General features: G+C 38.4%; 1 pseudogene; it reads right to left on the bottom strand.

Annotated features, from left to right (window-relative positions):
* The window catches only part of LOC118528610 (heterogeneous nuclear ribonucleoprotein A1-like), a 96,642-nt pseudogene that overhangs the window by 14,083 nt on the left and 68,228 nt on the right, over nt 1–14,331 (bottom strand).

Raw genomic sequence — 14,331 nt, 5'->3', positions numbered from 1 at the left:
TAGGTATGTATTCCAGAAATTTATTTGCAATAAATACAACTGAAAATCTAAATATTTTAAGCATCTTAGTCAAATTCAGATAGAATCAACCAACTGTCCTCAATAACCACCCTATTCAATGATAGGGGATAGGGACACTGCCTAAACTTCAATATCATTAATTAACATTTATGTCCTAAATTATGCTCTCTTCTCTCAATGTCAGGAGTAACCTATTAAAACCCTGTGTTAAAAAAAAAAAGAAGATAGTAGGAAGGGTAAAATGAAGGGGGGGAATTCAGAGGGGGAGACAAACCATGAGAGACTATGGACTCTGAGAAACAAACTGAGGGTTCTAGAGGGGGAGGGAGGTGGGGGAATGGGTTAGCCTGGTGATGGGTATTAAAGAGGGCACGTTCTGCATGGAGCACTGGGTGTTATACGCAAACAATGAATCATGGAACACTACATCAAAAACTAATGATATAATGTATGGTGATTAATATAACATAATAAAATAAAATTAAAAAAAATAAAAAATAAAAACCCTGTGATCTTTACATAGGAATTTGGATATTGAAGTATTTTCAAAACCTGACCTGCTAACTTGGTATCAAAATTAAATGTAATTTTAAAACAAGATCCTGATATACTACTTTGAATTGTTTGTTTTTTTTCCCCCACCTGCTTTCTTCCCTGGCCAGTTTATTTTCATTCATTTGTGTAGATAATGGATAATCAGCCAAAAATTTATAATAGTAAATAGTTTTAAGTGTTTGCATTACAATTTTTTTTTGTTTCCATCCAATGTTTTTCTGATATACGTAGGTAGATAGCTTTCATGACGACTACAAATTTTGTCAATGAGTGACAGAATGGTTTCTGAACTAAACCACAGATCTGTCAACTTATGTAATTGAGAAAGCATTGTCTTAAATTAACAATTCAAGTTGGCTAGATTAAATTTTGATTATCCTTGCCTTCTAAGACTGAAAATGAGACTAAAATCCCCAATCACCTATTTTTTATAAGTTCAAATAATTAGGAAATAGCATCATAACAATGAAGAAACAATAAAACATCACACTATTCCACAATCAAAATAAGGCATGTCATTTTTTATTTTATAAGTGACATTTTGCTTTACTTAAATACCCTATTTTTCACATGGAATATCACATTTTAACCATCTTTTCTGTACAAGAGAGCTACATATGTACTATCACTGTAAGTTGTAATACTACTGATCATTAGGATAAAAACATTTTTTTCTGGAGAACCTAATAGGTCTATATTCCCAAGTTAAGATTTTTGTTAAATGTTACAATAGCAAATTCACATTGTTAAAGAATGGGTTGGTATTTTTTCTGGGACATCACAAACTATTTTAACTATTAAAATTTTTCAAAAGGTCACTTTTTTCAACTAGCTTATATTTGCCAACTATTGAAATAAGCTAAAGGATTCTAGATTTAAAATGTTTAAAGTCCAAAACAAAATACAAAGTTTCTTTATGAAGAACATAAAATGAGAAGATGAGAAGATAATCTCTTTGATTATAATTAAAGTATCTTAAAAATATCTATTTGAAGATTAAGAACTTGCACTTCTGTTGTAGCAGGTATTACAAGTGGGAGTGGGGAGTCTACTTCTTGCATATTTGGGAGACAAAATTAGCCCAGTACCTCTGAATCACTTGCCTAGGGTTTAAGCATAAATTTAATATTCTGCATGACAAGCCAATACTAAGTACATATCAAATGACTCTGGTTTCCAGGTAAGGTTCTAGAAATATTAGACTGTTAAAAGTCCCGCAGGTTAGAATCCGATATGGCTTTTCTTTGCAATTTTTAGCTAACGTAATCGGTCTCATCACTAAAATAGTGTATTAGTCTGAAAGAGTCACCGAAAACGAAGTATATATGAATCTTAATTCTAAACAAAGTATTCGAAAGGAACTGAATCTAAACAAGCAGTTTCGTTTTTCTTTAAAACTGTTGGTGAGTATAGAAAAATAGGCCTTTGGCATGTGTCCTGTTCAGTGTGAGCTGACAAGAGCTCCTGAGGCCATCAGGAGGAACATTAAGGACAGCTCTCAGTACACCTGTACTTTGTGATTTTCAGCCCCCTGTCTTCCTGCCTCGGGTACTTCCTGAATTTCTTAGGTTCTGGCCCTAATTAGATTAGGAGCCATCAGCTGACCTATGAATGTTCATGTATGAATAAAATGGCAGTGGGTTTCAGGGTCAAGTTTATTCTGGCTTTCTGACCTCAAGCTCCCAAGTACACACTATAATCTCAGAGGCCTAAACACTTTGTTTCTATCCATAGAGAAGCTGTTCTGAATCCCATGTTTTGAATATTGGTGAATGGGACCACAGAACTTGGAAAACTTGAAGAACCTCATTTTCTTTACCAGTAGCAGCTTGAAACTTATGGAATGGTTACTTGGCCTTTCTTGACCTAAAATAAATGGCAATTTCTTATGATTCAACCTTAGAAGAGCCATCCCATGTCTTATGACCTTTGAGATTCCTGATAAGGTACAGCTATCCATGATCTAAAGCACCTTTCCAACAGAAGGAACATGCATTTTAGATAAGCAAGAAAGGAGATGGAATTTGAGAAAGGGGAGGATTAGAGAGTTAGCAGGAAAAAGCCTGCAAGCCAAGAAGGATTACCTCCTCCAAGCCTCACCAGACCTCTCATACATAGGTCTTCCCCAAATGCTCAGAACCCAGTCCTCCTGTGTCACACCAGTGTGTGCGGGCTTCATGCCCAGCAGAGTTCCACCTGCAAATATGTAAATTCTGGTTGAGAAATCCTGGCTGCGAAGGAGTCAGAGCAGGTGAGAGCCCCAAAGAGGATGCATCCTGCCCCATTTGGCCTCAGGTTTTGAATAAACTGGTCCATGAAATTTCTGGGGAGTTCACAGAACTTTGTGCCAATTCTACATTTTCTTTCTTGAATTGATGCTTGGTTCTTTTCTATTTAACTTAAAATTGTTTGCATCAAATTTCTTAAGCTGAATTTTCTATCTATATATTACAGATATGTATGTTATGTATATTTGAGTAGCAAGGAATGTTTAATTTCTAAATTTTAAAATGGTATCTGACTTTTAAATGATTACATACATCAAGGAGACTTGTGGCTGCCTACCGTAGAGTTAAGAATCAAACAAGATGCCGCCAGTTTTCTGCAATATGTTCCTGCTGCTAATAGGGGAGGAATGGTGTCTTCTGTCACACAGTAAAACAGAAGAGGCTGAGAATACTTAGTGCATGACTTGGTGACCAAAGTAATGCAAGGCTGTACCAGTCACCTGGTTGGGGGTCAACTCTAGAGGGGATAACTTAATGTTTTAGTGGACGATGGTATTTTTGAAGGATAGAGGGCAGTGATGACAATAACACAACCAAGCAATCGGGTCGATGGCTATTGCTGAGAAGAGGTCTTTATATAGAAATCATTCTTAAGACTAAAACTAGAACAGAGACAGAAGTCCACAGAGGCGGTTTAATACCAGCCCTCTACTATTTGCACATAGCCAGCCCCTCAGGCTGTGCACAAGCGTCTGTGATGTCTTTTTCTAGGATCTATCATGCTACCTCTTTGCTTCCTACAAAGCAGAATCTGTGAAATGTCCAATCAAGAGAACTGTTTTACAAGGGAAATGGAGTAAGCTCATTTGAGATTGCATCTACCTTTTTGGTTTTATTTTTCTGCATGTTATCTACAGAGTTTATAGGAAGGAGAATTAAAAATATAGGAGAGGGACATCAAAGCTGAGGATCTCCTTCACCTTATTTTACTAGACTATAACAGGAACCATGAATATTTATTCAGACTCACTTCATATACCTGCTGCATCACACTCTGGCAATAATGCCCTTGTCTGTTCTTGGAACACACTAAGGCCTGGGCATCCACATGTTCCCCTCTTCTAGGAATGCTCACAAGAGTGACTTCATCTTGGGCGTCTGGGTGGCTCAGTTGGTTAAGCAACTGCCTTCGGCTCAGGTCATGATCCTGGAGCCCCGGGATCGAGTCCCGCATCGGGCTCCCTGCTCTGCAGGGAGTCTGCTCCTCCCTCTGACCCTCCTCCCTCTCATGCTCTCTGTCTCTCATTCTCTCTCTCTCAAATAAATAAATAAAAAATCTTTAAAAAAAAAAAAAAAGTGACTTCATCTTACTAAATTCAGTTCATTATTTTAGCGTTAGCTTAATGCATGCTTCTCTAGAGCAATATCTTTGACATCCATCCCAAACCTCTTATAATCTACCATCACACTTTTTCATACTTCATACTAAGTTTTGTAATGGTTTTTGCTGTGACTATATTGTCTATCTGACCAATAGACCAGAAGATGAGAGTTCTTCATCTTGGCCAGACATGAAATTGTTAGGGGTCTTTAAAAAAAAAAAAAAAGCCAATTCTAGTTACTAATTCCACTCCTAGCTAATCAGATGTAATTATTTTTGGGTGTGTCTGGCTCTCAGAAATGAGTTTCCCAGATGATACTGATACGTGGTAGCTAAAGCCGAGAATCTAATGTACAGTCTTTGAGACCAGAACCCCTTTTTTTTTTTTTTTCAAGATTTTATTTATTTATTTGAGAGAGCGAGAATGAGAGAGAGAGAGAGCATATGAGAGGGAGGAGGGTCAGAGGGAGAAGCAGACTCCCTGCTGAGCAGGAAGCCCGGTGCGGGATTCGATCCCGGGACTCCAGGACCATGACCTGAGCCGAAGGCAGTTGCTTAACCAACTGAGCCACCCAGGTGCCCGAGACCAGAACCTTTGAGGGCAAGGATTAGATTTCCTTAGTTGACTACCATCCGCTCTGTGTCCAGTAGAGTGCCTGCCACATACCAGAGAATCTCAAGCAAGAACAAGCGTTCTGACCTCAAGTAGCTCAAGTATGACATTCAGAATGAATGTATTTTCCAGTTATGATTAAAAGGCTTATGTGTATTTGTTCTACGGTAAGGGCGGGAAGACCATTTTGGCTGAAATCAAGAAGGTTATTCAAAGGCAACCAAGGGTGGTCTGAAGGGGGTCCAAGGTATAGGTATAGATGGCTGAACTGCTCAACCAATCCCTAGTTGTAACTTTTGGCAATTTTCTTTTCCTTGTCAGCGCCTCCATTCTCTCGTGTGGAAAAATGACAATAGCCATGATACCTACCTCAGAGTTGTGAAGATTTCATGAATGAACATGAGTATATAGTACATGCTAAGCAATTGCTAATTATCTGGTGTCATTATTGAGCAGCTGAGTATCTTACCCTGGGTTTATATGTAGCTGTGTTTTCAAAAGGAACGAAATAAAGGAAATTTCCTATCTGCCTCTAGCTGAAAAAGGAGCGATTATATCAGTTTTGAAAATGCTCTGAATACTGGCACCGTCTGAGGTTATGGCTGTAATTCAGAGACCACTGGAATGAGGCCCAGACACATAATTCATGAGAACACTGAGAAGTTCCGAGGAAAGTCTTAAATTTATCCTTTTCCTTTGCTTTCTGTGTTCTTTTGACACAATTTTTCTTCATGATGTAAATTACCTGGGTAAACACATATGAAAATTAGTGAAATACAAAAAAAAATAGCAAAAAAGAGGCTTGGAACTAATGGAGGTTTGAAAAGTAGAATAAAAAAGACTCAAATTCTATGGGGACAATACTGCGAGATTTTATAAATCCCAAAACCCTAAAAGCCAGTTTGTGATGTTGTTCTGACAGTTGTTGTTATCCTTTCAAATGTATCTTGCCAAGGACTGCCAATTGATAAAATAGATGTAAGTAATCCATTGATGTCCTTCACTTTCCTTTCTGAAAGAGCTTGTTGGAGAACTTACACAGCAGCTTGAAATTTTTTAAACATATGCTCTGGTTCCATAGATGACTTTTGTTCAAACTCCTTCTCTTGATGCCAAGGAGAACATAACCAAGGCCAGAGTGCTGGCAATGATGTATTTCTCTCGAAGAATGCTTGAGAATGTGGATCTCTATGGTCCATAATTACTGCTACTGTTATTTACTAACAAGGGGAATTGATACATTCAAAAGGCTGCCTTTTTTTCAATCCACAATTCCTAACACCATTTTTTCTGCAATGAGTGCTCACTTTCCAACAGAACTGAACACTAAGTCACAATGATGAGTCTGGTCTTCAGAGTTTATTAGTTCTAATTTGCGAGTATAATTAGAAATGCTGCCGGGGAAGGTCATATTTCAGAAATAATGATGCTAAATCTCTTCTGCTGGAAAGGTCTTGGAGCCAGAGACTTTCTTCCTCCATACATAACAAACCAGTAATTCTTTACCATCATTACGAATACATGAACATCGCCAGGGTAACACAAAAGTTACACAGCTGTTGGCATCACGAATTTCAAGTATTTCTGTTCTGTCGTAAATCACAACGGTGATGAACGTCAGCTCTTTAATTTTTAGTTTTAACAAAACTGGTAAAAACAGGATAAAAGCCTTGAGGTTTACTTGGCTTTAAAGTGCCTCCTAGATCCTGGAATTCAATTTAATAGACAACCAATCTTTAGACAAGTCAGTTTCTATTGGACAGGTAATATCAACAGAAACCTAAGGTATGAGCTTCACTTACATCATTTTTGTCTCCTCCACTGCAATCCCTCTGAAAACTGTATCTTCGAATAGAGTCAGTATTACTCTCCGAAGCGTGTTACTTTGGAGGGTGGGCTTTTTGTTGTCTCTCAAAAATAGGTCAGATCGTTGGGGCACCTGGGTGGCTCAGTCGTTAAGCATCTGCTTTTGGCTCAGGTCATGATCCCAGCGTCCTGGGATAGAGCCCCACATCGGGCTCCCTGCTCAGCAGGAAGCCTGCTTCTCCCTCTCCCACTCCCCCTGCTTGTGTTCCCTTTCTTGCTCTCTCTCTCTGTCAAATAAATATTAAAAAAAAAAAAAAAAAAATAGGTTGGATCGAAAAACTGCTAAAGATTTACTTGTCATCCTACCTCGATATTCTGAATAAAGAAAATGCTTTCTTTGAACCTTCAGAAATTAAGCATTGCCTTAATCCAGGCTCCATTCTTCATAGAACTGTCAGAAAACTCTGCTGACTGTAACTTTCTCCACACAGTCAAAACATTCCCACACCACACATTAGCCTAACTACAGCAACATAAACTACTTGGGGTGGGGGGTGGGGTCATAGGTCATTTTGCTTTGTAAACTGGTGGCAACAGATGAGTTTGATTTAAACTGGGAACTGTTTCTGCTAGCTTAGTAACTGGTCATTTCACTTAGGTATCTAGACATTGATTGAGCAGGAGATTTTATCAGCACAACTGTTGTCTGATAATGGTGCAAACATTACAATAGGAGCATAGCAATTTTGAAAGCCGAGTTAAAGGACCTTAGAGGAAATGTTAACTGTTTACATTTGCATCCTACTTGGTATACATTTCTTCTAAGATACTTGACATTAAATACTGCAGCAGAAACTCTACTAAATCATAACATATTTTGATTTTCTCTAATAAAGTAACACTTTAGTTTTAGAAATAACATGTTCATTGAAAGAATATAGTGAGCAAATGCAGACAATAGTCATTATTCTTCCGACAGAAACCCCTAGTGGCCTTTACAGAATGCTATTGAATATCATCTTGTGACTTATTTTAACTTTCTCTGTAAAATGAATGGATTCCAGTTTTGGAGGTGCTACATTTTGTCATTATTTATTCAGGATATAGAATCTCTTAATAGCCTGAAGGAAAGCACCATTTTAGGCTTAATCTGAGTGAGCAAAATCCATGTGTAATTTTGGAAGTGAGAATGGCCCAAGAGCTTTCATCTATACTTAAAAGCCTATAAGAATAAGAACAATTTAGCAGTGGCTTCTTAGATTGGCATCTCTGAGACAGTACTGATGATGTTTTTCACTGAATAACTGACTGGAATGGGTCAAAGGACAAAAGCCTATTAGAAGGACGGTAATGATTTAGATTTAGAATGACATAGTACCTGACACTTTTTGGAAACCCAATGAGTGGATAGAAGTAGGGTTCTGATTTTTCTCTTAGGCATTCAAAGTTGCCTGAAAAAAGTACTACTTTAAGGTTCATTGTAGCTGTCTACATCACTGGCAAACTTAATTTTCGAAAGCCAAATTTGGGGCAAAGAGGTCAGAGAAAAGAATAGCATGTTTATTGCCTGGAGTCAGTTGGAAGCCTAAATTACAGATTTTGAATATAAAACCATCTTGCCTTCAAATAAGAAACTGGATGTTTTTGAAGCTCTAAACCCTGAAAATAGCTACTCTTCTAGCTTGAATTAGAATTGAAAGAATAGGGAGGGAAAAAAAAAACTTACAATGATAATACAAACTATAAAAGTGAGAACAGTCAAAATCGTAAGAAATGTGTTTCAGACACTCATCATCTGGCATTAGTTACTCTATTGTCAGAATTTTAGAAGCTTCCCACCCCCCCAGTATTTCATCTTATATGTACATTCCTTGCAATGCTTAGGTGATAGTCGGAATGAGGTTTATTTTGACTTTCATCTCTCTATTTGATCTATGGCAACCTCAGGGGAAAATGGTAACAAGATGGCTTTTGAATTTTTAGGAAAAAGTGGATCCAATTCTATTTTAGAAAAGCTGCTCCAGTTGACACTTGATATTACGTGTAACAACAAAAACTCCAATATAAACTGCCAGAGCTAGAATAGACCATTTTCCATGCTTACCCCCCCGCCCAACCTTTGCTTTAAAATGAAAACTTAAATATGGGAGCTGTCTTCACCCTTCAGATATAGCTGGGCTTTGTGTGTGGAGAACAACTTTCTTAGCAAGTTTAAGTTTCCCTCAGGGTGGATGACTGCTTTGAGAAATAGGAAAAGGTGATTGTGTGTGTGTGTGTGTGTGTGTGTGTGTGTGTGTGTGTGTGTGTAAGTAATACAACCCAGAAGTCCAGCTCTTCTGTGGTAGAATTTCTGTAGCCATCCTACTCTGATTTAGACAGATAAATCTTCCTCGGTGCGACCTTGATAATTCTATAGGCCTTACCCTTTGGGGGTAGGGGGTGGGGGAAGCCTATTGTAGTGAATAGGAGCAATTGATTATGTCAGTTGTGTCTCTTGTCAATGCTGTACTAGGTAACACCCCTCCCTCCCCTGGGAATAGGCAAAAGGAAAGCCTGAATTATTACATTTCCTAATCCCTTAGTGTTTACAAATTCATTCTAAGTATTCTGTGAACATCAAAAGAAGCAGTCTCTTTGAAGACAAAGTTAACTAATTTCTTTAGGCTAATACTCATCAGTTATAACAAAATGCTTAAATCTTGGCTCTTCTACTTGCTGTGTGAACTTTAGTAATCCCGCCTCAATTTCTTTATCTGTAAAATAAAAATTACAGTAGTTGCTGCTTTCTAATGTAACTGCAAAGATTCAATAAAAATACATGTAAAGGACTTTGAACAGTAAATAGCATCTTCTAATTGATCCATAAATATATTAATCATTGCTGTAAATATTATAAATCCTAGGGATTTGCACACAGACTTAGGACAAATTGGACACTTGTGTTCATATAGCCTGAAGATTTGGTATGTTGGTGGTGACTTTAGCTGGCCTATGGTTTCTGTTCCTTTAAAAATGATCTTTGCATTTCTTGATGAAGTATGTAGTTTATGGTATTCAAATAAAATTTCTAGCATCAAAAGGGATGTAAACCTATGGAAGAAAAATTTTTATTTGCTTAGAGTTATTCATGGTCACTAAAAGCCTAACATAGGTCTGCATGTTTGGTGTGGTATCACTTCATGATAAAAAAAAAAAAAAAAATGGACCAAGAACCTTAGAACGAGCAAGCTTCATGCATACACAGGTGTAGTAAATATGCTTGTAACTTGAGGATGTTTTGTTGACATAAGCTGAAAAAAAGACCACATGGTAGGTATATATTCTCAGTTATTATCTCAAGACCCTACCACTTCTAGGATTTCTTGAAAAATGTTTGTTAAATTTTGTGTTCCTTGAGCACCTGCAGGCCCAATCAGGAACCTATGTAGTAGATAGCAAGGCTCTAACACATGTATTAACGGAAAGTTTCTTTTTTTTTTTTAAATAACTGAAACAAATGGTTTTTCTGGGTTCTCCCCATCTTATCTCAGCATCTGATAATGGACTACTTTCTCTCCCTTGGGTCTTGCATCTTGATTTCCATTTGCCAGTTCCCTTTGCTCTCATGGTTTTCAATGCTTCTTGCTGTTTACAACCAAAATGGCCTCACAAAACCTTTTCCTTAAATCTTTAATGGTGTCTCCTTTCACTTAGGTTCACCACGAAATCTTTCACCCCTGTGGCTTCTATCTCTATTTAAAAATCTTTACCTCTAATCATGAACGTGGTTATTTCTGGTGTTGTTTGAAACTTAGGATGGAGTATATGTATTTGAATATAGAGCCATCCTTTCAAGCTCAACATGCCTGCTTATAACTAGGCTCTTGTTCTTCAAAACTGAATTACAGTGAGAGCTAGTCAGTTCTTTTATGGTGCTAACAGTCTTCTGGCCAACCAGGCTGAAAACCAGGAAGATGTTGATAACATGTCCCAACTTGGTTAAAGACCAGATGTCCCCAGTTCCAGTTGTTTCTTCTGGGAGCAAGCCTTGGTGATGTTTCAATTTCCTCTGGTTCCACAGTTACTACCAGTGTAGAGAACTTTCAGCTTGCATTGTGGAAATGGCCTTCTAGTTTTCCTGCCTTTGGCACTTCCACAGTCTTCTATAAAGTACGCATTATCTCAAAATTATCCTTATGAAACACCACTTTCATGCCCCACTGTGGCTGCTCTGGTGTACAGTGCCTCTTAGGATCTTCAAAGCACCCTACAAGTCATCCCCACTCATTCCATTCAAATACACTTGTCCACAACATACACCCTCTGTCCAATCAGTTTCAGAATCCCCCACTTCCATGTTTAGACTAAAACCCATAACGCTGTCCTTCCTCCGCTGTATGTGTTTATATACCGGTCATCCTTCAAAGCCCAGATCACACTCTTTATTACCTAGAGCCTCTGAAACAAAATTATTTCAACTCTTAGTATTTTTTTTTCTTTTTTACTTTTGCGCTGCATTTACAGTGAATACTGCATAATTAGGCGCTTCTGACTTGTGTGGAGAGATGGTTTATTCCAGTCAAATCTTAAGAAAAACATGTCAAGAGTTGGGCTTTTTGTATCTTTATAGTATTAGCAGAGTTTTAGGCATGCCAGAGGGGTTCAAAACAATCTTGTTTGCTTGTTTTGAATTAAGAGTTCTGTCATGATTACTCACAGTCCCATTTTCCTCACTGATCTACAGTTATCTACAGGGTCTCTTAAACTGAAACTCCTTGTCTGGGGTGCCTGGGTGGCTTAGTCGTTAAATATCTACCTTCGGCTTAGGTCATGATCCCAGCGTCTTGGGATCAAGCCCCGCATCAGGCTCCCTGCTCAGCGGGAAGCCTGCTTCTCCCTCTCCCACTGCCCCTGCTTGTGTTTCCTCCCTCGCTGTGTCTCTCTCTGTCAAATAAATAAAATCTTAAAAATAAATAAAACTCTTTGTCTTCATGAGTCAGATACTAGGTTGTATTTAACTACCATGCGTTGATAATTACAACTTGGTAATAAGTGTCAAATAGTTTTGTATAATAGAAAAATGCTAGATCAGTAGAGTGTAGCTGAAGCTCATGGGCCTTGAGAAAACATTATCTTTGAAATTCTAAGTCTTTGATTTCCTTATTCTCATCTCTTTACATGTACACATGCATTTTAAGTGCTTTCATTGAATATAGATAATAGTGTAGCTCATTAAAATTCCATACAATGAACCTACCTTTAGTAGTCAAAATACTAAAATGGCTTTCAGAATTGCTGCCCCTACTGTGGATGCCATGTATAATCTCAAGGATTGAGTTTTACTCCTATGATTGGGATGTTATGTCACAACTGACTTTTAAGAAAGCAGTATCTTTGATTTGTATTTCCCTGATGCCGAGTGATGTTGAGCACTTTTTCATGTGTCTATTGGCCATTTGGATGTCGTCTTTGCAGAAATGTCTGTTCATACAAATCAAAACCTCAATGAGATACCACCTCACACCAGTCAGAATGGCTAAAATTATCAAGTCAGGAGAGATGAACCATGAGAGACTATGGACTCTGAGAAACAAACTGAGGGTTTTAGAGGGGAGGGTGGTGGTGGGGAATGGGTTAGCCCGGTGATGGGTATTAAGGAGGGCACGTACTGCATGGAGCACTGGGTGTTATGTGAAAACAATGAATTGTGGATCACCACATCAAAAACTAATGATGTATTTTATGGTGACTAACATAACATAATAAAATAAAATTAAAAAATAAATAAAATTAACAAGTCAGGAAATGACAGATGTTGGTGGAGATGCGGAGAAAGGGGAACCCTCCTACACTGTTGGTGGGAATGCAAGCTGGTGCAGCTACCCTGAAAAACAGTATGGAGGTTCCTTAAAAAGTTGAAAATAGAGCTACCCTATGACCCAGCAATTGCACTAATGGATATTTACCCCAAAGATACAAATGTAGGGATCCGAAGGGGCACATGCACCCCAATGTTTATAGCAGCAATGTCCACAATAGCCAAACTATGGAAAGAGCCTAGATGTCCATCAACAGATGAATGGATAAAGAAGATGTGGTATATATATATACATACACACAATGGAATATTATGCAACCATCAAAAAAATGAAATCTTGCCATTTCCAATGATGTGGATGGACCTAGAGGGTATTATGCTAAGCAAAGTAAGTCAATCAGAGAAAGATTAGTATCCTATGATCTCACTGATATGAAGAATTTGAGAAACAAGACAGAGGACCATAAGGGAAGGGAGGGAAAAATGAAGATGAAACCAGAGAGGGAGACAAACCATAAGAGACTCTTAATCTCAGGAAACAAACTGAGGGTTGCTGGAGTTGGAGGGGGGTGGGAGGGATGGGGTAGCTGGGTGATGGACACTGGGGAGGGTATGTACTATGGTGAGTGCTGTGAATTGTGTAAGACTGATGAATCACAGACCTGTACCCCTGAAACAAATAATACATTATATGTTAATAAAAAAAAATAAAAATAAAAATCTCTGCTCTGTCTAAAAAAAAGTGGGGGGCAGTATCTTGGGCCTCACCTAACCAGTTGAGTTCCTAAAAGGGACTGGGTTCTCCGTGAAGACCTATTCTGAAGTGTGAGATTTGGGCTACGCATAAGGACATAAGGGACATCTTTATTGCTGTCTTTAAGGTGAAGGGGACCACATGGCAAGGAAGGCAACTTTAGTCCTACATACTTGAATAGAATTCTGCCAAAACCACATGAACTTGGAAGAGGACCCCTAGCTCTAGAGACTATAGTTCAGTCAATATCTTGATTTCATTTTGGGAGACCCTAGGCAGAGAATCCACACACCATACCTCTCATCTACAGAATTGAGATAACAAACAAGTGTTTTAAGCTTCTAAGTTTGTGCAAATGAAGACCTAACACACCATTCAACATAATTAACACCCCCTGCCATAAACCCATCCTCAACAACCCAGAAACCCATTATTTAATCCATTGAAATTGAGCCAAGTTCTTCAAGTTCTGCCATAGCTATGCATTCTACTTCTTGAATTTCCTTTCTGATGCTCCCCAGTTCCACATAGCTTGCTTTATGCTCCAGGAGTACATTTATTTCTAAAGACAGAGGAATGCCAATAATGATGGAAGGGAAGTGTATCTTCTCATCCACGCAGCTGCCTATCAGTATCTCATGACAGTGAGCAATGCATTTTGAAAAGATAAGACCTCCTGAAAGACCATCATGATAAGAGTTGACACAGGTGCCTCAGTAAATGATAAACTTTCAGGATAACAAAGAATATACAACTGGGTACATTCTAGAACCCCTTGAGTAGTTTTATGCTTTCAACTTTGCCCAGAATGGAAAATGCTGTGACAGTAAAAACTGTGCAGTCAGAGATGGACTCACTTAGCTTCCGTTCTCCATTGAAGTAGGTGGTATTGGGACGCCTGGGTGGCTCAGTCGGTTAAGCGGTTGCCTTTGACTCAGGTCAAGATCCCAGGGTCCTGGGATCGAGTCCCACATTGGGCTCCTTGCTCAGAGAGGAGCCTGCTTCTCCCTCTGCCTGCCGCTCCCCCTGCTTGTGTGCGCGTGCTCTCTCTCTCTCTCTCTCTGACAAATAACATCTTAAATAAAAAATTTGAAATAGGTGGTATTAAACAGTGCAGAAAACAGGCTATCTTAAACATATCATAGGACAAAACTTCTGTCTAGTACAATATGATAA

The sequence above is a fragment of the Halichoerus grypus genome, chromosome 4 (assembly GCF_964656455.1).
Source record: "Halichoerus grypus chromosome 4, mHalGry1.hap1.1, whole genome shotgun sequence".
Lineage (NCBI taxonomy): Eukaryota > Metazoa > Chordata > Mammalia > Carnivora > Phocidae > Halichoerus > Halichoerus grypus.
This window is presented reverse-complemented; position numbering and strand designations above follow the sequence as displayed.